General features: G+C 42.0%; 1 protein-coding gene across 2 annotated transcripts in view; it reads right to left on the bottom strand.

The window, feature by feature from the left end:
* LOC127660474 (3-hydroxy-3-methylglutaryl-CoA lyase, cytoplasmic) overlaps nucleotides 1-24,154 on the bottom strand; it is a 76,555-nt gene that overhangs the window by 11,073 nt on the left and 41,328 nt on the right. The gene's annotated exons all lie outside the window — the stretch shown is intronic.

Here is a 24,154-nt window from a genome sequence, read left to right as displayed (position 1 = left end):
TGAAAACGTCCCAGATTACATTTCAATAAGTTAAATAGGCCGATTGACAAAGGTGGGCTAGGCCTACCCAAGATTTTGTTTTATTATTATGCATTTGGTCTCAGACATTTTGCTCAGTGTCACTTCCACCTGAGAGAGCCCCTCCCTGGTTTTGTATTGAACAGGAAGTTCTTGCCCCTAGTTCGCCATTGCAAAGCCTTTCTATTAAACTAAATATTGCACTCGGCATGGACAAAGGTGTCCAGTGTTTGATTCTGACATTGCATAATTCTTACATCTGACAGGTCAGAGTGGATTGTGAGAGAGATTAATACACTTGACCTAAATGAGAGTGGAGTGTTGAGATCTTTTGAAAATTTTGTTCAACATTTTGGGATTCCCAGATCTCAGTTTTATAGGTATTTACAGCTGAGCCACCTGCTGTGTACTATTTTTGGGAGTAGCAAACACTCCCCTAAAGCAGCAGATACTCTGGGAATGGTGATTTCTGCTTTTGAAAAAGGTCATTGGCATCTATGCATATATTATTTTATTTGTTTCCCTGTCTCAACCTCAGGACTCCTATCCTGAGGTCACCAGAACCGGCTGGATCCAGCACCATTCCTGCTTTGTGTTGGACTCCATTGCTATGTGTTGCTGAATGATGATGACTAAATGCAGCCCGTGCCAGCCAAATATCACTTCAGACATCAGAGTATGAACTGATGCCAACCATAAGACATGGGATACTTCATATGCAATTGTCTGAACCTTGGATTTAGGATGGACCACACCAAACCTCAAAGAAATTACCGGCCAGGTTGAACTGCATTTCACATCACTGATCTCTGCCCGCATCAACTCAGTCTAATGATGGACTACAATCTTGAAATGGAATACATAGACTATCAATTGCCAACAAAAGCCTTCATCAGCCAATTTAAAAGGACAATTGCATCTATGTGAACTTCTCCAGTTAAAGTTTGTGGAATGGTGGTGGTGTTGTGGGCTAAAGCACATAACTGTTAATCAGAAGGTCACTGGTTCGATCCCCACAGCCACCACCATTGTGTCCTTGAGCAAGGCACTTAACTCCAGGTTGCTCCGGGGGGATTGTCTCTGTAATAAGTACACTGTAAGTCACTTTGGATAAAAGCATCTGCCAAATGCATAAATGTAAATGTAATCCAGGATGGACTTCAAAGACATTAGTCATTAATCTTTCAGTTCAAACTAAATCGATGTTTAAACACTGACCCTTAACACTTACTTAGTTTAATAATTTTAAACCATGACTTTAACTATACATAAGTAATATTTACATTATATTCATGATGTTATCCAGAGGGGAACTGGCCCCCACAGTGAGTCTGGTTTCTTCCAAGGTTATTTTACTCCATTAATCAACATCTAATGAAGATTTTTGTTCCTTGCTCCACAGTCGCCTTCAGCTTGCTCACTGGGTTTATTAATACAATTATTATTTAATGACTTATTTTTATGTTATTTTACTTATTTTATATATATATTTTTCTTATTTATATATATATATATATATATATATATATATATATATACTCAAGTCAAGTAAATTTTATTTGTATAGCGCCTTTCACAACACACATCGTTTCAAAGCAGCTTTACAGAAGATCAGGCATTAAAAGATGATAAAAATGTAATGTTTATAATGTGTAAATTGTGTAATTAGATAAAATAGGATTGTTAATCGTGTTTAAAAAGTATTTAAATAATAATTGTATTTATTTATATATATATATATATATATATATATATATATATATATATATATATATATATATATATATATATTTGTTTGTTTGCCTTTTTTGTGTATATACTCATGTGTGACCACAGAAAGGTTTGTTGAGGGTCAGGGCGGGGTAATTGTGGGGAATTAAATGTTGATTCTATGTATATATGTTTTTCTTTTCTTTATTTACTGTAGGAACCAATAACATTTTTGTATTTATTTTTTATTTTTGATATCTGTATTTTTAAATAGAATATTTCAGATCTCTAGATTTCTAATATTACATTGAAGAGTAATTGAAGAGTAATTTATATCTTAAAAGGCGTACTTACTAGTTTCAATCACATTACAGTACATAGATATCTCAAATGAAATTTTTTACAAATTTTAATTCAATTGTTGATAGCAGGAATAGACATTTGCAGTAGTTACAATTAAATTATTTATTTAAAAAAGTTTTATTTTTTTACTTATACATAATTAAACTGATATGTGTATTTTGAGTTCCAACTATTAAGAAATTAATTATAGATATCTGTAATTGTGCTTTGAGTGAATGAAAGATCATTGTGAAATTCTATTACTGTAAATGCAGTTACAGAAATAAAAAATATGTATTTCTGCGAGTGATGTCCTTTTTTTATTAGATTTTTTTTTTTTTTACTAGTGCAAATCTAATTACTGATATAAAAAATTGCATTTTTACTAGTAGTGATTCCATTGCTGATATCAAGAATTTTCACAAGAGACCATTTTATTATAGATATATTTAATTCACAGTCTGTACAAGATTAAATCTCAATAGGGCTTATGATAATCCGGTAACATTGGGATGAGCTCTGTACAAATTGGGTTCAGCACTATATTTTTTGGTGTCTTTGTCCAATTACCTAATTTGCTCAATTTCTTTAGTGCATTGGGTGCAAAACAATGCAGACACTTTGTGCAAATAAACCACACTAAATAAGAAGATGAATTTAAGGGGAAGCTTGAATTTTGGCAGGAACCCTGACCACCTCAGTTGACAGGTTCTTGCAAGTATGAATGGGATGTTTGAGAGGTAGAATGGAGAATGGTCTGTTTTCTGTGAAACCCAGTTCACTTTGATATTTCCACAAGAGATTATGTTAAAGGAAAACGTAGCATGCTAACAACTTTCCAATTTGGGACAGAGCTTCCACGCAATAAATAAATAAAGCTGTCTCTAGGAAGCCAAGACACAGCTTTTCCAAGCCAGTAGCATATTTCTGAGTGATCTCTAGAAATGCAAAATAGAAAAATAAATGACTTATTTTAAAGCAAAGATGGAAATTATATTTCATAGGCATGAATGGCATGAATGGTTTGGAAGCACGCTCTCAACGCCAAAGTAAAGACCTTACCACCTGAATACATGTGACTCATGTAAACACCTCTGTCATGTGGATGTGTTGACAATAGTTCCTTTGTATGGTACATGCTAGTGCCTAACATAGTGCCGAACATCTATACCCACAAAAGGCATTTACATTCTTAAAGACACTTTAATGTCATCATAATTCAAATAGCATTGATCAATTTCATACTACAGCTTTTTAGTAATCCAATTTGACTAACACTACAATGCCTCTAAAAAGCTGTCTGAAACTCTTTTGTAAACTATGTTTTTAATCATCCATAGCTATGTGGCCCCTAACTGACCAACTCATTATTGGTCTGAGATGACCTTGCACTAGGGAGTGCTGACCTGCCCTTAGGCCTGCGGGGGAAGATGCAACCTTTCACATTCTCGAAAATGACCTCTCCGCTGACTTCATGCTTGGAGCCAAAGGCTCTATCAAACACATTTGTGTTCAGAGAATTGAGTTTGATGACAGTTGGCCTAATTGTCAGAGCCAGAGGAAAAGCACAGAGATATGATGTGATGATTGAATAAAGGCATGAAAACCTCTCCTAAGATCTGACTATGGAGTATTTTTAGCATATTTAAAGTAATAGATCACCCTTAAATGAAAAATCTGTCATCATACTCTGTCCCATGTGGTTCCAAATCTGTATGAAATTCCCATAAAATAAAAGTGGAAAGGTATAGTCAAGCTCCAAAATGACAAAAAAGTGCCATAAACATTTAATTAAAAGTTTTCAATTTTGGTCTATTGCTCACACAAAGTGATCATATTCTTCAGAAGACTTGAAATGTGGTTTTGAAGTCAAATGGACTACATTTCTGATACATTTACGTTGCTTGACAGAATGTTAATTTTAGAGTGAACTATTCCTTTAAATCAGACTACATTGAGACAATGCTAAGTGCATTATTAGCATCTTAAATTCAGGTGATACTCAATGTACACGACATTGAGTATCACATTCAGAACACTTCAGAATCAGATGTCACAGGACAATCTGTATCTACAGTGCTGTGGCTTGATAAAATTGCAGTTTATCCACCATTTAAAACCTACATACTGCTAAAATGGGTCTAAAAAGAAAATTGACTGTCCACAAATACTTAATGGTGGGGAAATTTATTTTGTGTTCTTTTTTTATTATTATTAAAAATGTATATATTTAATCCCTATGACAATAGGATTACTTTGCCTATAAGCAGTGCAGGTAATTGTTTCATCCACAGAATCATATACCGTGTCTCGGTAGAATGGCACATGACACAAAATGACAAGACATCTTGATTTTATTCTTGATATTTTTGATTTGGTGACTTAATACTCAGATTTTTCATGTTTTGCACAATCTGGTCTCATAAAATCATGCTACTATGCCTATATTTGTGCAAAATGTTTTTTTACATGGCTCGTAGTATGTACATATATGCAGAAGTTATAGGCGTGCTACAAAAATAATTTTTATTCACATAACCAACTACTTTAAAAATGTTCACATTTGCGATGCACTTGCAAATGACCTAAAGAGCCTGCACCTTGACAAGTGAGCCGTAAGCACCATAGAAGCACCACCAAATAACATAGTTGCTTCAGCAATTGTGTTTTCCTCCTCAAGTTTGTAATTTATGACACAATCGTTTAGGTTAAAGGCCAATGTATATACATCAGCTGTCCGCATTGCTGATTAAGGTGGTTTGCTGGTCCTAGCTGTTGATTCAATCTGCTTTCCACTGGTACAGAATGGTGTAGTTTGATTGTTTTAGATTAGGTTTTGGGCACTTGTCAATTGACCAGACTGGGAGAGCAGGAAGACCTGTTGAAAAAATGCTTGGTCTGGGTGCTGAACCAGCTTAATACACCTTTGGATGGTGTTTTTGGCAGAAAGAGTATCAGATTATGTATCTAACAATTTGACTTAAACCATGTTTTATGTTGCAGTTCCTCATACATTTATCAACCAACTAGGCATTTGTTGCTTGATCAGTGTCAAATTTGGAGACTGCTGATACATTGCCTTTTTTTTTATATATATATTTTCATAGGACATCAGAGAAATCTCGGAGAGTGAATCAAATCAAATCACTTTATTGTCACACTACCATGTACACAAGTGCAACAGTAGGTGAAATTCTTGTGTGCAGTTCCGAGCAACATAGCAGTCATGACAGTGACGAGACATATACCAATTACAATAAACAACATACTTACACAACAACAATTTACATATCAAATGTACACATACTTACACAACACAATAATTATATACAATGCACAGTAAACAATACACACAATATAGAATACACAATATACAATAAGTGGGAGTATATGAAATATATATAAGTAGTTGAATTGAGGAGAATATGTTGACAGTCCAGTGTGAGATTATAGGTTAATAAAGTGCAGTGCTAATTATTGATCCTGATCGATCAATTGTTCAACAGTCTGACTGCTTGGGGGAAGAAGCTGTCATGTAGTTGGCTGGTGCGGGTCCTGATGCTCCGATACCGCCTGCCTGATGGTAGCAGTGAGAACAGACCATGACTTGGGTGGCTGGAGTCTCTGATGATCCTCCGAGCTTTTTTCACACACCGCCTTGTGTATATGTCCTGGAGGGAGGGAAGCTCACCTCCGATGATGTTTCTGACAGTTCGCACCACCCTTTGCAGGGCTTTGCAGTTGTGGGCGGTGCTATTGCCGTACCAGGCAGTGATGCAGCCAGTCAGGATGCTCTCTACAGTACTAGTGTAGAACCGTGTGAGGATGTGGTGGTTCATTCCAAACTTCCTCAGCCGTCTCAGGAAGAAGAGGCGCTGGTGAGCCTTCTTCACAACGGCCTCAGTGTGGACGGACCATGTGAGTTCCTCAGTAACGTGGACACCGAGGAACTTGAAACTGCTGACTCTCTCTACCGGTGCTCCGTTAATGGTGATTGGGCTGTGCACTCTGTCTTTTCTCCTGAAGTCCACTACAAGCTCCTTGGTTTTACTGACGTTGAGGGAGAGGTTGTGCTCCTGACACCAGCGTGTCAGAGTGTGCACCTCCTCTCTGTAGGCTCTTTCATCATTGTCAGTGATCAGACCTACCAACGTCGTATCGTCAGCAAACTTAATGATGGCATTGGAGCTATGTGTTGCCACACAGTCATGCGTGTATAGGGAATACAGGAGAGGGCTAAGAACACAGCCCTGCGGGGCTCCAGTGTTGAGGGTCAGTGATGAGGAGGTGTTGCTGCCCATTCTAACCACCTGACGTCTGCCTGACAGGAAATCCAGGATCCAGCTGCACAGCGAGCTGTTTAAGCCCAGAGCCCGGAGTTTCATATCAAGCTTGGAGGGCACTATGGTGTTGAATGCTGAGCTGTAGTCTACAAACAGCATTCTCACGTGTTCCTTTTTTCCAGATGGGAGAGAGCAGTGTGTAGTGTATATGCAATGGCATCATCAGTGGAGCGGTTGTTACGGTAGGCAAACTGCAATGGGTCCAAAGAGGTGGGCAGAACAGAGCAGATGTAATCTCTGATTAACCTTTCAAAGCATTTGCTGATGATGGGGGTCAGAGCAACAGGACGCCAGTCATTTAAGCAAGTGATTGTGGCTTGCTTCGGTACAGGCACAATGGTTGATGTTTTGAAGCATGTGGGGACTACAGACAGGGAGAGGGACAGATTGAAAATGTCCGTAAAAACACTAGCCAGTTGATTCGCGCACGCTCTGATGACGCGGCCCGGAATGCCGTCTGGACCCGCGGCTTTATGGATGTTCACCCGTCGGAAGGATCGGGTTACATCTACAACAGAGACGGAGATTGAGCCAACCTCTGTAGCGTCAGCCGCGAATACTCTCTCCGCGAGGGCGGTGTTATTGTCCTCAAAACGAGCATAACATGTATTAAGTTCGTCCCGGAGAGATGCAGCGGTGTTCACGGCGGAGTCTTTATTCCGTTTGTAGTCCGTGATGATGTTAATTCCCTGCCACATACTTCTAGAGTCAGTGATGTTGAACTGACCTTCAAGCTTGTGCCTGTACTGGCGTTTGACTGCACTGATGGTGTTACGGAGGGCATAACTTGCTTGTTTACGCTCCTCCGTGTTAGGAGAATTAAAAGCGGAGGTCCGCGCATTGAGTGCCTTGCGAACATCGCCGTTAACCCATGGTTTCTGGTTGGGGTATATCCGTATTGTTTTGGTTGGAACAACATCCTCTACGCACTTCCTGATGAAGCATCCTGCCTTGGTTAAACAAAGAGTTCAAAATTAAAATGCAGTAACAATTTACTTGAAAGTTCCCACTATAAGGGTTTATAAAGGTCTCCATTAATGACTAATACAGTAAGTAATTTAAAAATCCATTAAAAATCATGTATTTATAACCCTTTATATGTAGTTATAACAACATGAATAAAAGCGACTTTCATGCAATACTTGCCAAATAGTGAGCATTTTAACTTATATATTATTAATGTTTAATGAACAAAAAATGTTTGTGGGCCTGAATAGCTCAGTGAGTATTTATGCTGACTATAACCCCTGGAGTTGCGAATTCGAATCCAGGGCGTGCTGAGTGACTCCAGCCAGGTCTCCTGAGCAAACAAATTGGACCATTTCCTAGGGAAACTAAAGTCACATGGGGTAACCTCCTCGTGGTCGCGATTAGTGGTTCTCGCTCTCAATGGGGCGCGTGGCAAGTTGTCCATGGATCAAGGAGAGTAGCATGAGCCTACTATGCTGTGAGTCTCCGCGGTGTCATGCAGAGCGAGCGTGATAAAATGTGCAGATTGAAGGTCTCAGAAGCGGAAGCAACTGAGACTTGTCCTCCTCCACCAGGATTGAGGTGAGTAACAGCACCATCACGAGGACCTACTAAGAAGTAGTGGGAATTGGGCATTCCAAATTGGGAGAAAAGGTGATCAAAACATAAAATGCTCTAATTTATGGATTAGGTCACAATATAGTAAACCATACTATTATAGTGTGTTTAAAGAGAGGGATTATGACATTTTGTTTTGTGTTTACATTCATGACTGTGATGTCTTGACACACTTATGATGTCACTTTCCTTGTCACATTAATGTCAAAATAATGGTGCTACTCTGAATGTTGTCCCAACTTACCTAGTCCTAGTTACCTAAAGTCCTTTTAGAAAACAATTTATAGGTCTTCATGCTCATTCACAGCATATATCATATAATAAAGCCTGATGACCATTAAAACATACTCAACTTTATGTACATAGGTTTCTGATGTTGGCAACTTAATAAATTATTTACACTATATGTGTCAACTTTAATTTAAGGCACATTTTCATAGTTTATTAATGATGAATAAGTGTTAATTAAGTGTTATATCAATCAAGTGAATTAAATGGCTCACTGTTTGTCAGCAATTACACAAAAGTCACCCTTTAGAAACCTGAGCAAAGGTAACATTAATGTAAAGAGTTATCAAGAATTATTTCGTCACTTACTCTCATGTTGTTCCAAACCTTTATGGCTTTCTTTCTTCAGGTGGAACACAAAAGGAGTTCTTTTTCCATACAATGACAGTGAATGGTGACTGAGGCCAACAGTCTGCCTTCAACAATCTCCTTGTTCCATATCCTGTTCCACGAAAGACAGTCATACAGGTTTGGAACAACAAGAGAGTAAACAATGACAGATCTTTAAATATGGTTAAATGTCATGATTATGTTTCAGACTGTGTTGAAGGAGGAGAAAATACATTTTGCTGTAAGTTTCCTTCCCAGTCACAACTGCAGGACCTCTGGGACGAGCCAAATACTGTGAGCTGATCTTCCACACTTAGATCATGGCTGCATAAACAAAGGTCATTCCCCTGTGCACAGGTCAGCCCCTTCTGACAGAAGGGGTACCTCACTGCTTTAGATATATGTATGTCTCCTCTGGAGTTAAAGCTGTGAAGAGTTTTTTTTTTTTAACTCTCCCTCACGATTTAATGCATGTTTTCACAGTAATGGGAGCTGCTGATCACTCACCAACATATATTTTCAAGAACTGCTATTCCCATTGCGGTATATAAAACATATATAAACAGAACATTGAATATCATTATTAAACATGATAACCCAGAGGAAAATTGCATTGCTTAGAGGTTGCACTTGAAGAGCTCAGGAGACTTACAGAAGTATTAATGAAGTATTAACTTTGGCTCTGATGATTCTCTTGAAATCCCTCAGGAGAAATAACCTGAAATGTTGGCATACAGTGAGAGTAAAGATTTTAAAAATGAATCTGCATAAAATAGATCAGATTATTTGGTCTTGTTAGATGTAATGTTAGAGTGCATACTGAAATCTCAGACAGCAGACTTTTAGCTTCTTGGCAAACCTGGCCAGTTTTTGTGATATATATATATATATATATATATATATATATATATATATATATATATATATATAGGGTGAAGCAATCCTTTGACTAGACTACAGCTAAAGTTTAAAGTTGGGAAAATGTTGTATAGAAATTTCTATGTAGACACACTTTTGATTTGTTCTACAAAAGTAATTTCAGACATTTAAGCATAATCTTTAGATCGAAAGGTTTTAACATCAATATCAAGTGCATCCAAATTTTTGAGTATATGCTATATTTAATGTAGCCTGGAAAAAAGGTCACGATTGAGCCCGTATCAGTTTCACTGATATGTTCTATTGGCTAATGATTGATCGAGAACCACCTATTCACCACAAATTACAGCTTCTCCAAGGGTTTTACTTGATTTATGTCTAAAATAGGTACATAATGACATGTAGTCTCAGAAAAGAATGCTAGTTCTGGCTTTGTCCATTGGTAAAACTGTCAGACTTGAGTAAAAAGGTACAAATCTGCCAAGCTGGAACAGTCTGAGATCATAGCTTCTATTCACAACCGGATCAATCCACCACAGTTCAGATCAAGATCTTTTTCCGAACCCAATAAATAGTCAGATCATCACTATTTGAGCAACTGACTTAAATAGTGTGTTGTTTCCTCATTCATTCAATTAGAAAACTTGTGCAAATAACATATTTATCCTGAACAAAAGCTGAGGTGACTGAGCTGACAGGGTAAGCGGAATTAATTTCTGCCTCAGCTGGTGGCGGAGTCGACTGGTGAACTCTAATGAAAAGCTATGATAAAATCTTTCCAGCGACTTTTGCTAGGGAGACGCCAGTGGATGAGAAATGGCAGGCAGTTATTATTTTCCGTGCTCATGGGGTGTTTGTGATAAATGGGTTCAGTGCTGATTAACCTCTAGGAATTTGAGCCTGTTTCGGTCTCCTCTCGTTGTCAAAGATGCTAAACTTCATGAGACAGGACTGAACTGTCTGCTGCTGCCTACATAATTCTACCCATGTTGGAACACTGAAGAAGTTGAAATGTCCATTAATTAACTATGACCATAATTTTTTGTCAAATCAATGGATAAATAAATGGACACAAAAATAATGACCCTTAAGGCTAGTAACACCTATTATAACCATGATAAATTGACAAGCAATAAAAGCTCTTGTAAATCCTCGTTTTTGACCCCACCAGCCTCAAAGGCAGTTTGTTGATCGTGTAGTTGGTTTCTGATTTCGAGGCATTGCACTGTGTAACCCCTCCCAAAATCCTGCTCCACATATGTGTACATTCAGCATCAAATGTATTTTGATTAGCTCTGACTGTGTCATGTCACGCAACACTTTTACATTGTAGTTTGGACAGAACTTGTAGCATTGGGCTTGGTTAGGACACAAGCCACTTTCACAGATGAAAGAGATTAAATTGCAGTAAAATTGCCGGTTTGCCTTTTCTGGTAAATGTACCAAGAATGCTTTTTAAACTGTGTGATGTAATTTTCAGGAAAGGCTTTTGGTCCTGTGTATACCTCATTCCCGAAAGAGGCTAGCTATTTTATTGTAAGTAATGGAATCACTTATTGTTTGTGTAAGCTGTCGACACATTTCTTCATCTGCTTGGTTCTGTCAAGTTTGACTAAATTTATTCTTACTCCTGAGTCCACCTTAGTCAAGTCTGAGTCAAGTCCAACTCTTTAAACAATCGAGTCAGAGTCGAGAGATTTCTTTTTTGTCTCTATCTGCCGACTGGTTTGGGAAAATAATGAGTCAACACAGTAGTAATTAGCACTCGCTGAGAAGTTACATCTCGCGTCTTGACAGCAAATGCTACATCCAAAAACACTTTTAAATTCCACTGCCAATATTACCGTCATACATGGACATGATTGTTAATTCACAGAAAACGTGGGTCAGTTCTACTCACTACATCATTTTAAAAAATCATAAAAATGAATTTAGTATTACCTTGAAGAAGCTATTTGACAACAGATACTCATATACTGTATATTCCACAAGACAAAACAGTAACTGAATTTAAACAAATGATCCGGTTGAAAAGTTTAATTTCCCTTGGTTCTAAAAGGATTAGTTAAAATTCAGTCATTGTTTACTCATCCCTTCGTTGTTATAACTATGATTTTCTTTCTTTTTCTTAACACAAAGGGAGAAATTGAGAAAAAAATACAAATAAAATTGTGCTCAGGGATGTCACACACTCAGTGATGTTTATGGTGAACACTTCTTCAAGCTTCAAAAGGACACAAAAGTATAATTCAGAAGTCTAAAAAATGGTTGTATGTTACTCATAAGGTTTGGTGAGAAACAAATCGTAATCTGTACGTATTAAGTGAACCGTTCACCAACCTATGATCTCCTGTGTGCGTTCATGAGACAGACTGCACGTGAGCTTTAGAGTTACTGGCATGCTTTTTACTAGCTAATATGGTGTGTTGCTTTCTCTATGATTCATGACTTTATGTGTAATAATTGTTCATTTGTTCCTGCTTTGTCCTGAGCTGTGAAGTTGCACACTTTTCTTAAGAAAAAATACTGTACATTCTTTATGGTTTCCCAGCATCTTCTGCACATTTGAGTTCTTCCCAACAGTGGTTAAATGATATAGACATCCAGCGTTTGACACTTAGGAAAACTGTGGACACATACACAACTATTACAAAATGTGTAAACATTCACTGATGCTCAAGAAGACAATACAAGAACCAAAATCCCAGGCGACGCAAACTTTTGAACAGGATGATTTGTGTTAGTTACAGTACATTTTGTGTAATGTAGCTTTTGAACGTCAGTACTACATAAAATATATAATCTTTTATCTATTATTTGCATACATTCTGAAAGGGGTGTGAAAATGTATACGCCTGAAACAAAAGGGTATGCAAACTTCTGCAATATATAGTTTGTGAAAATGTATATTTTATATTTTGTTTTTCACTATTTATCCATTTTTTTTTTAAATTACGAATTCCATGTAGGCTATTCTATCCATATAATTTAATATTGCATGTGTAATTATGAGTAGACTTGTCATGTCAGGTACACATTTTAACAAAAAATTCACAACACTGGAACCTAAAATTCAAATACAATCCCCACATCTCAACATTTAAAGGAATGTTCCGGGTTCAATACAAGTTAAGCTCAGTCAACAGCATTTGTGGCATAATATTGATTATCACAAACATTTATTTCAAGTCGTCCCTCCTTCTTTTAAAAAAAAAAGAAGCAAAAATCGAGGTGACAGTGAGGCGTTTACAGTGGAATTGAAAATGAACATTCAGAAAACACCCTGTTCACATTTTAACGAGTTGCGCGAATATGTGGATCGGCTTCTTTCAGCTCGTTGTTGAAAATGCATTTTTGCATTATTTTGAGCATTTGCGCTGACTGACATGATGACATATCTTCAGACATCAGAAGACTACAAAGGACAGTTCGGTCTGCTGAGAGGATTATTGGTTGCCCCCTGCCCCCCCCTCGAAGAACTGTACACTTCCAGAGTGAGGAAAAAGGCTGGTAAAATCACTCTGGACCCCACTCACCCTGCCCACTACCTTTTTGAACTGTTGCCTTCTGGTCGGTGCTTCAGAGCTCTGAACACCAGAACCGTCAGACACAGGAACAGTTTTTCCCTCAGGCTATCCATCTAATGAACAATTAAATTCCCCCATTGAGCAATAATTATGTGCAATACACAGTTTAATTCTATTTATATTATCCAACATATCCTCTTCTGTCATTACATACATTGCTCTGTACATAATAACCTGTTTTTTGTTCTTTATATAAAGATTGTAATAAATTTGCACTATACGTGTGTGTATGTGGGTATGTATGAAGGTGAGTGTATGTACATATATGTATAACTATTTATATTGTAATTATTTTTTGTTTTTTGTTTTAAATTACCTATGTCTTGCTGCTGGTTTTGGTATTGTTTGTATTGTTGTACACTGGAAGCTTCTGTCACCAAGACAAATTCCTTGTATGTGTAAGCATACTTGGCAATAAATTTTATAAATGATTCTGATTCTGATAGAGCGCATGATGTCATTGCCATGGTAACCAGACACTTTTAAACTGATTTGATGAAGACTAAAATGAAACTGTCATCATATCAACAAAAAAGCAATTTCAGTAAATAAAATTGTCTAAAAGAACATTAGCTTGACATCTATAAGCTACCAACTCAATTTTGCCTTCAAATGTTGAAGAAACTGAGATGTTGATGTTTTGTGATTTTTTAGAAGAACTCTTTGTGTTTCATTGCTATGCTAATTATTTGCGCTGTGCATTCAGTGTGTGGGGTATCTTTGCTCGTTTTCAGTCTTTTGAAATTACACCCCTATCATATCGCACAATTCACAGGAAGAAAAGTGAGGGAAATTCATGGCCATTTCTGTGGCGCATCGACCGCAGTTAGAGTTACACCATTACAGCTGGAAAGAGATGGATAAACAGACAGACAGGGTTAAAAAGGGGTGGGAGGGCTGGATGGAATATACTAGAGCATGGGGTTTTCCTTTTCCCCACGCTCCCTCTCTTTAGTAGCGAGTGATGAAAGGACAATTTTCCCTCTGCCCTTTAAGTGCGGCATTGTCACAGAGTTCAACGGCCCTAGCGACAGATGAGTTGGAGCCCCCGAGGGCCCCGCTCTGGCCTCCATCTCATGGGCTTTGTCAAGGGCCAAGCCACTGTCATATGAAACAGACATCTAATAGGTAAGCCTTTGTGTGTGTATGTGTGTGTGTGTGTGTGCGTGCTTGCGTGCCCCCCCCACATCTGCTGACACACCCAGCCCCCAAACAGCATCACCGCTCTGTGAGGGAAGACAACCGAGAACGAGTTCACAAAGAGCCCCGGAGAGCTAATAAAGCCATGCCAGTGTTGTTGCTGAATTGCGTCTGCGCTCTGTGGTTTAGAGTTTTTGAAAATGAAACCACAGGAAGGTATTGTTTCATAAAAGAGTATATTCAACACATTCACATACAGCTGACAGTGCTGTGTAAGCATATTTGTGTGCCGTGGGTGGTATCCATTGTTGATGTTCTCTGTTTCTTATGTGAAAGTACAGCAAATGTTTAATAACTTGTGTGTTTCATGGAAAGTGTTTAAGTAGCTTTTGTAGCCTTTGTTTCAGGGATTGCGAACTTCTGGTTCATATTTCAGTTTTTACTAAATTAAAATGAATGGCTTAACATTTGTGACTTATGAAAATGTATATATATATATATATATATATATATATATACACACACACACACACACACACACTCACTGGCCACTTTATTAGGTACACCTGTACTGTTTGCACTTATTCATGCAAATATAGGTCAGGAGCTTCAGTTAATGTTCACATCAACCATCAGAATGGGGAACATTTTTATCTTAGTGATTTAGTCTGTGGCATGATTGTTAGATAATCAAGATGTACAGGTGTACCTAATAAAGTGGCCAGTGAGTTATATACTCTATATATGCTTTGTCATATATTTTAAAATATATTTTAAGCAATCGCAATTTGGCAAGAAACATTCTACGGAAACAAAAAACATGAACGCTTGGCCGGCGCATTGCAAGCTTGCCACATGCACTCTGGCTTAACTGATTAGGCTAACTTCAAATGTCTGTGCATTAAAACGAATCGGTTACCTAACGTAACCTCGGTTCTCTCTAGATGAGAGATAAGCTAGCTTACGCTACGGGAAAGATTAATCTTTTCTGAGATATTGAAGCCAAAAAATTATCCTTAATTTTTGTATCCATTGTCAACGCAGTGCGGCAGCTGCAGACCTTGAGCGGGCTAGCTAGCGAGCTCATAGGTTGCTCTGCGGCAACTGCTGCAGCCTATAGACGAGCTTGGGCGAACTCGCATCCAATGAGAGGCGTCCGCGCGCTCACTGCAACAAAGCCCGCCAAAATGGGCGTGACTAGAGTGCATATAAGCGTAGTTCGTAGGCTGGAACCCTGGTTTTCATTGACTGAAGTCGCTCGTGGCGCGAGCACGGCCGGCTACGCAATACTCGTTCCCTCATCTAGAGAGAACCGAGGTTACGTTAGGTAACCGATACGTTCTCTTCACGAGAGGTTCTCTCGTATTGCGTAAGCTAGCTTACGCTCACGGGAACCCATTGTCAACGCCGTGCGCGCCAAGCATCCACTGTATGAGCCCCAGGGAATTAAGGGGGACCCGGGGAGCCCTTATGAGTGGGGAAATAATATTTGGCCGGCAAGAATGCGGGTCATTGATTGTGTAATACATAAGCACATAGTGGGAAGGGAGCGACAGAGCGGCGGTGCCGGTCTGTGTGGAATGTGTCCCATCAGTACAGCTCACCAGGGGAGCTGTAGCGTGATTAAACCGCTAGTAGTTTTGCCTGCAGAGCGGGCACTTCCATATTGTAAAATCTGACAAAGGTGGAGGGAAGTCCATCCGCTGCCACACATATGTCGTGAATGGAAATCCCGCTGGACCATGCCCACGAGGATGCTATGCCTCTAGTGGAGTGAGCCCTAATGCCCAACGGGCATGGCAGGTCTTTGACGCGTATGTAGCAGCAATAGCGTCCACTATCCATCTAGATAGTGTCTGTTTCGAGGCGGCGAGACCTTTGGTGCGCCCTCGAGCGAAACGAAAAGCTGCTCAGAGCGTCTGAAAGAGGCGGAGCGCGCAGTATACAATCTCAGTGCTCTGACCGGGCAAAGGAGATTGGCGTCGCGTTCGCTAACGGGTGCTGGCAGCGCCGATAGGGAAATGACCTGTGCTCTGAAAGGAGTACCGATCACCTTGGGAACATAGCCGTGTCTAGGCTTTAAAATGACCTTGGAGTCACTTGGTCCAAACTCAAGACACGCAGCGCTGACAGACAGCGCGTGAAGGTCTCCCACACGTTTGACTGATGACAGGGCAGTCAGAAAAGCGGTTTTGAGTGAAAGGTATTTCAAATCCACGGATTGAAGTGGTTCGAAAGGGGGCTTTCATAGTTTCGAGAACTATAGAAAGATCCCAGATAGGAACCGATGGGAGCGCGGGGGTTCATCCTTCTAGCTCCCTGAGGAAGCGGATGACCAGCTCGTTTTTACCCCATGACTGGCCGTGCAGGGGTTCAGCGAACGCCGCAACGGCCGCCACATACACTTTGAGCGTGGATGGGGATCTGCCCTTATCCAGCAGCTCTTGTAGAAATACTGAGCAGCGACGACACCCCACATGTCCGCGGGTCCAGGTCTCGGTCGGTGCACCATTTTGAGAACACAGACCATTTTGACGCATAGAGTCTTCTCGTGGAAGGGGCTCTAGCGTGTATGATGGTGTTTATTACTCCTTCTGGCAGAGCGACGGGTAGTCGTTGATCACCCACGCATGCAGCGCCCAGCGTTCTGGGTGGGGATGCCAAATTGTGCCGCGAGCTTGAGAGAGGAAATCTGCTCTCACTGGGATGGGCCACGGCGCTGTCAGTGACAGCTGCGTAAGAAAAATATTGGGCAGTGAGAGTTCTCTTTGGACGCAAAGAGGTCTATCTCCGCTCTGCCGAATAGGTGCCATAACGTCTGGACTGTTTGAGCGTGCAGGGACCATTCCCCTGGGGGAATATTGTCTCTGGACAGTCTGTCCGGGCCGTCGTTCAGGTGGCCTGGCACGTGCGTCGCCCTCAGCGGCGCAGGTGGCACTGGGACCAACTCAGTATGCGTTTCGGTCAGATGGAAGAGGTTCCTGGATCTGACACCGCCCTGACGGTTTAGGTAGGATACCACAGATCTGTTGTCCGAACGGACCAGGGCGTGGTGACCCTGAATGACCGGAGAAAGCGCACGCGCGCGTACTCGACCGCTATCATTTCCAGACAATTTATGTGAAGGAGCTTTTCCTGAACTGACCATAGGCCGAAAACCGGAGAGCCCTCGCAGACCGCGCCCCAACCCGTGTTGGACGCGTCTGTCGAGATGACTTTTCGGCGAGATACAGCTCCCATTGTCACTCCCCGCTGATACCATTCGGCCACTGTCCAGGGCTGCAGAGCTGAAATACAGGTCTGAGTCACCTTGATGGGCTGGTGGCCTGTGGCCCAAGCCCGGCGAGACGCGCGGGTGTTTAGCCAATGCTGAAGCGGGCGATGTGCAGTAAACCCAGCTGAAGTACTGCTGCGGCTGAGGCCATGTAGCCTAGCACTCTCTGAAATTTCTTCAGAGGTGTGAGGCTGTTCATCTGAAATGACGCGGCTAGTCGCTGCACACGGCGCGTGCGCTGTGTAGATAAGCGAGCCGTCATTGCCACTGAGTCTAGTTCTATTCCAAGGAAGGAAATTGCCTGACTGGGCTGTAGTGAGCTCTTGGTCCAATTGACTGCAAGGCCCAAACTGTTCAGATGACTGAAGAGAACTGTCCTGTGAGACAGAAGCTCCGTATGTGATTGTGCCAAAATCAGCCAATCGTCCAAATAGTTCAGAATTCGCAAACCCTGACTCCGCAGGGAGTGCGAGCGCCAGCGTCCATGCACTTCGTGAAAGTACGAGGTGCTAAGGACAGAGCCGAACGTAAGGGCGTGTATTGATAAACCTGGCCGTCAAAGGCGAATCTCAAGAATGGCCTGTGACGGGGATTTATCTGAATCTGAAAGTATGCATTTTTCAGATCGAGAGAAATAAACCAGTCCCCTGGCGCACATCGCGAGGAGTTTGCTGGTTGTAAGCATTTTGAGCGGTCTTTTGCAAGCGCTTTGTTCAAAACCCTGAGATCTAATATTGGTCTGAGGCCACCGTCTTTCTTGGGGACAAGAAAATAACGGCTGTAAAACCCCGACTTCGCTCAGGGAGGCGGCACTCTCTCTATGGCCCTTTTGCACAGAAGGTTTGCTATTTCTGAGCGAAGCATGCACGCTGCTACCGTGTTCAAAGTAGTTTCGAGCCAGCTCTGAAGCAAGGAGGACGGCGATCGAACTGTAGCAAATAGCCCTGTTTTATTGTGCTTAACACCCATTCGGATATCCCTGGAATATCTTCCCACGCTTTGAAGCGTAATGTTAGAGGGTGAATGGCCAAATCGCTCTGATTGCCGCACACAGCGCACTGAACAGAATGTGTGAGAGCGCTTACTGTGCTTATGCTGGACTGCTCGCAGACAGCATGGACAAGCTGTTCTGTGAGTGACTTCCGATTGAGGTGAATGGGGAAAGAGTCACGTCTGTTAAGTGATCGCTAAGCATAGCCACGAGCACGGGACTTGCATACAGAGAAGTGTTTGCTGGCCGTGTGACAGAGCGGGCAGAGAATGGGCAGCGCGCGTATTACGTGGCGCATTTATTGACTCTAACACTCGAGTGGCTCGTAACCGCTTTTGAGTGTGCTCTGATGGGGACACGGGCGTGTAATGCTTGTGTGTAGAGGTGAACACTAGATCGTGGGCACATTTTCTACACATAAGGCTGGTCGTGTGACAGAGCGGCCAGAGAATGGGCGCGCGCACGGATTCGGTGGGTGCGTTTATTAACCCTAACACTCGAGCGGGTCGTAACCGCTTTATGTGAGTGTGCTCTGATAGGGACACGGGACGTGTAATGCTTGTGTGTAGGGGTGAACACTGAATCGTGGGCACATTTTCTACACATAAGGCTTTATTTTAGGCGCCGTGGAAACGGCGTTTGAGTGCAGGCAAGCGGGTAATATCACCGGCTTGTTGGCTGCTGAATCCACCACTGCAGTAGCCTGAGAGAAGGGGACTGACAGGGGCGAAGCTTTGGCGGTGGTCCGGCCGTGGCGGGACTGAGCCGTCGTTTTCTCAACAATGCTAGGAGGACTTCGGTTGCTCAGGTTTCAGTACAATCTTAGGCGAGGCCCGCAGGAGGTGGCTGTCTGAGCCGCGATCGAGGCGGCCGCCCTGTCGGCGCTGAGAAGTCTGGCTTGTTGAGCTGGGCGCTGTGAAGAGGCTCGTGCAGGAGGCTGGTCACGTGGGCGGCCTGCAGAGGAGCTAGCGCGACGAGGCAGAAAGAGATTCATGGCTTGGGCTTCGAAGCGGTCAACAATGCCACTCACCGCGGAACCGAAGAGACCGGACAGAGAGGCGTGGCGTAGTGCGTTCAGCTTCTCCCAAGTCGGCTAGTCAGATCTGAAACAGCCTCTGTCTGTAAGGCGGCCATGGAATGCAGAGCAGATCGCGGCTTGGCGTGGCGGTATAGGCCCGGCCAACACAGGCGGAAGTAGTTCTGCAGGCCTTAGGCGGGAGCACCAGCTTAGACCGCCATCTCGCGGAGGCGGGCAAAGGTGCGGCGTGGAGTCTGTTGGGAGCCTGTTCAGGGGCGGTGACCACTCGAGCCCGAGGCGGTCGGCGGCCTGTGTGAGGAGGCGTTAGTTCCCCGCCGACTCGGCGCGGGTCCTGCTGGATTCCTGGGCGAGGAGGAGGCGTGTGAGCCTGACCACTCCTCGCTGTCGAAGCCATGATGGAACAGCCCTTATCCTCCGCTTCTTAGGTCGAGATGGCAGCAGAGCAGCCGCTCGGCGGCAACTGCTGGCGTCCGAGTGGGCGGGGAGGGTGAAAGCGATGCTTTCGAGGGAGGGGCTCGGCGAGGCAATCGCTTCTACCACTGGTTCCGGCAGCCTTTGAGAGCGGCGCTTTTTACTGCTGCGGCTGAATGGAAGGCGGCACGGCGGCTCGGTCCTGGCGCCGAGTCGAGCCCGCAGGGTCGACATCGAAGCTCCTCGCAGAGATCGCATCGGCCTTCAGCGAGGCGAGCTCTGCATGCCCCAGTCCCAGGCAGAGAGCGCCAGATGGCGTGGCGGTCTCCGGTGCTGAGAGGGCGCGGCATGAGGCGCAAGTGGAGCGAGGCATCTTTAAAAAGACGCTCGTACTCTTTTGTGAAGTTCATAAGAACTAGCTTGCTTTAAAAGGATACGTCGCCGGATGGCGTAGCTCGCAGGACGGCTGAAGGTGGCGAAGACGGCCGGCTTCTTCGGCGCTATCCACGCTTGCTTGATGCCCCTCGAACGGCGAGCGGCTTCCAGTTCAGAGATGCGAAGAGCTTCGCTGAAGAGATGAAAATCAGGGTTCCAGCCTACGAACTACGCTTATATGCACTCTAGTCACGCCCATTTTGGCGGGCTTTGTTGCAGTGAGCGCGGACGCCTCTCATTGGATGCTTGAGTTAGCCCAAGCTCGTCTATAGGCTGCAGCAGTTGCCGCAGAGCAACCTATGAGCTCGCTAGCTAGCCCGCTCAAGGTCTGCAGCTGCCGCACTGCGTTGACAATGGATACAAAAATTAAGGATAATTTTTTGGCTTCAATATCTCAGAAAAGATGAATCTTTCCCGTAGCGTAAGCTAGCTTACGCAATACGAGAGAACATCTCGTAAGAGAACCAGTGTTGAACATTACACGTCACTTTTATTCACAACAAGACCGAGACTATTTTTTTCTCTGGCAATATGTAATTCAAATTCACTCCCGAATAATAGAAAATACATTTTATACCAGTACACTAGGTGGCTGTTGTGACATCCTTTTTATCACAAAAGGGGTGGAGAAGAACAAAGCCAACACTGCTTATTAGTTTGCAAGAAGTCACAGGTTAAAAAGATGATAATTTTTTAAAGAAACGTTTTACAAAGATAACCAAATGGAGTTCATCAGCCTCAACAAGAACAGCAGAAGCTGTCATGGTAATGATCATTGAAGAAAGAAAGAGAAAAAGCAGACAATACTGGGTAAATCTGAGAATGGAGAGAAAAGAAGAACACAATATTGGCTCCACAATCTAGGTGTTTGATGTCGGTTTGATAAGTAACTATCGGTTTGATAAGTAACTATCAAACTAATGTTGGACCCGGTGGGAATTAGCGCCATTGGAATCCATTGTTCCCACACACACACACATCCATCCTTGTTAGAAACAGCACAAGCCATGATACTATTTCTGAAGTGACATTTTAGAATTAGTAACGAAGGCTTAAACGCATCATTTGTTTTGAATCAGCAATGGCAGATTCTGGTCTGTCACGTAAGAATGTAGTTCCATTCTATTTTATGACTGTACTCGGTTTTTCCTAATTTTTTAAATGAGAATAGCATCTCAGAATACAATTCTGAGATGCGGGTTGGTGCTGTTTTGGCGACACGAGGGAGACCTACACAATATTAGGAAGGTGGTTTTAATGTTGTGGCTGGTCGGTGTGTATATATATATATATATATATATATATATATATATATATATATATATATATATATATAAGCAATATCAAACTCGCAATTGTGCAATATGGTCCTAAATCACCACTGCTGTGATTTGGCTGTAGGAACGAGACTCTGGCTTGTGTGATATTGCATATATATATATATATATATATATATATATATATATATAAAATATATATCAGCCACAACATTAAAACCACCGGACTAATATAGTGTAGGTCCCCTCGTGTCGCAAAAACTGTGCCAACCCACATCTCAGAACAGCATTCTGAGATGATATTCTTCTCACCACAATTGTACAGAGTGGTTATCTGAGTTACTGTAGACTTTGTCAGTTTGAACATGTCTGGCCATTCTCTGTTGATCTCTCATCAACAAGACATTTCTATCCATAGAACTGCCTCTCACTGGATGTTTTTTGTTTTTGGCACCATTCGGAGTAAATTCTAGAGACTATTGTGCGTGAAAATCCCAGAAGATCAGCAGTTACAGATAAACTCAAACCCAGAGGCACATATGCAAGGTATGCAATGCATAGGGACACAATGTAAAGCGGGGCGCCAGCAGCTCACTAAAGGTGGTGCAATCGGCCTATATATTATTATTAAAAAAAATTATAATTATATATATATATATATATATATATATATACACTCACCTAAAGGATTATTAGGAACACCTGTTCAATTTCTCATTAATGCAATTATCTAATCAACCAATCACATGGCAGTTGCTTCAATGCATTTAGGGGTGTGGTCCAGGTCAAGACAATCTCCTGAACTCCAAACTGAATGTCAGAATGGGAAAGAAAGGTGATTTAAGCAATTTTGAGCGTGCCATGGTTGTTGGTGCCAGATGGGCCGGTCTGAGTATTTCACAATCTGCTCAGTTACTGGGATTTTCACGCACAACCATTTCTAGGGTTTACAAAAATGGTGTGAAAAGGGAAAAACATCCAGTATGCGGCAGTCCTGTGGGCGAAAATGCCTTGTTGATGCGAGAGGTCAGAGGAGAATGGGCCGACTGATTCAAGCTGATAGAAGAGCAACTTTGCCTGAAATAACCACTCGTTACAACCGAGGTATGCAGCAAAGCATTTGTGAAGCCACAACACGCACAACCTTGAGGCGGATGGGCTACAACAGCAGAAAATCCCACCAGGTACCACTCATCTCCACTACAAATAGGAAAAAGAGGCTACAATTTGCAAGAGCTCACCAAAATTGGACAGTTGAAGACTGGAAAAATGTTGCCTGGTCTGATGAGTCTCGATTTCTGTTGAGACATTCAGATGGTAGAGTCAGAATTTGGCGTAAACAGAATGAGAACATGGATCCATCATGCCTTGTTACCACTGTGCAGGCTGCTGGTGGTGGTGTAATGGTGTGGGGGATGTTTTCTTGGCACACTTTAGGCCCCTTAGTGCCAATTGGGCATCGTTTAAATGCCACGGCCTACCTGAGCATTGTTTCTGACCATGTCCATCCCTTTATGGCCACCATGTACCCATCCTCTGATGGCTACTTCCAGCAGGATAATGCACCATGTCACAAAGCTCGAATCATTTCAAATTGGTTTCTTGAACATGACAATGAGTTCACTGTACCAAAATGGCTCCCACAGTCACCAGATCTCAACCCAATAGAGCATCTTTGGGATGTGGTGGAACGGGAGCTTCGTGCCCTGGATGTGCATCCCACAAATCTCCATCAACTGCAAGATGCTATCCTATCAATATGGGCCAACATTTCTAAAGAATGCTTTCAGCACCTTGTTGAATCAATGCCACGTAAAATTAAGGCAGTTCTGAAGGCGAAAGGGGGTCAAACACAGTAAAAGTATGGTGTTCCTAATAATCCTTTAGGTGAGTGTATATATATATATATATATATATATATATATATATATATATATATATATATATATATATATATATATTTTTTTTTTTAATAAACTCTGGGCAAAATAATAAAATAAAAACAAATCAGCGTCTCATCATTGACCCTATTTTGACATTGAAACAATTACAAACATCATCTTTAAACGAGCTATATGTAATATTTTTGCTGTAATAAATCATACAATTACCATAATGTGTCATTAGAGAATTAGAAAACATGTTAAGTTGAAATACTGGCTTCTCAGATTACAATGCTAAAGCCAGTATATTCTACTTTGAAGTGTTCTGTTTATGTTTTGGCCTGTGTGATCCCGTCCACTGCCCACTCACCAATAATATTTAGACACCGCCGGGTTGCCCGATTTAAACAAGTTTTCAGGCAAACAACACTGCGTGCTGCAGCCATAGAAGCCAGCAAACTAACTAATTTGCTTGTCAACATTCTGGCAACCCGCATGAGCTTCGAGTCTGGGGCAGGGCAGACAACTTTAACATATTTTTGTGGTAGAAGTCTCTGCAGATTATGGATATAACAGTCCCCTCTGTCAACCCCTCCTGTAGATTATGTGTCCTATGATTG

Source organism: Xyrauchen texanus, chromosome 20, assembly GCF_025860055.1.
Source record: "Xyrauchen texanus isolate HMW12.3.18 chromosome 20, RBS_HiC_50CHRs, whole genome shotgun sequence".
In the NCBI taxonomy this organism is placed as follows: Eukaryota; Metazoa; Chordata; class Actinopteri; order Cypriniformes; family Catostomidae; genus Xyrauchen; species Xyrauchen texanus.
This window is presented reverse-complemented; position numbering and strand designations above follow the sequence as displayed.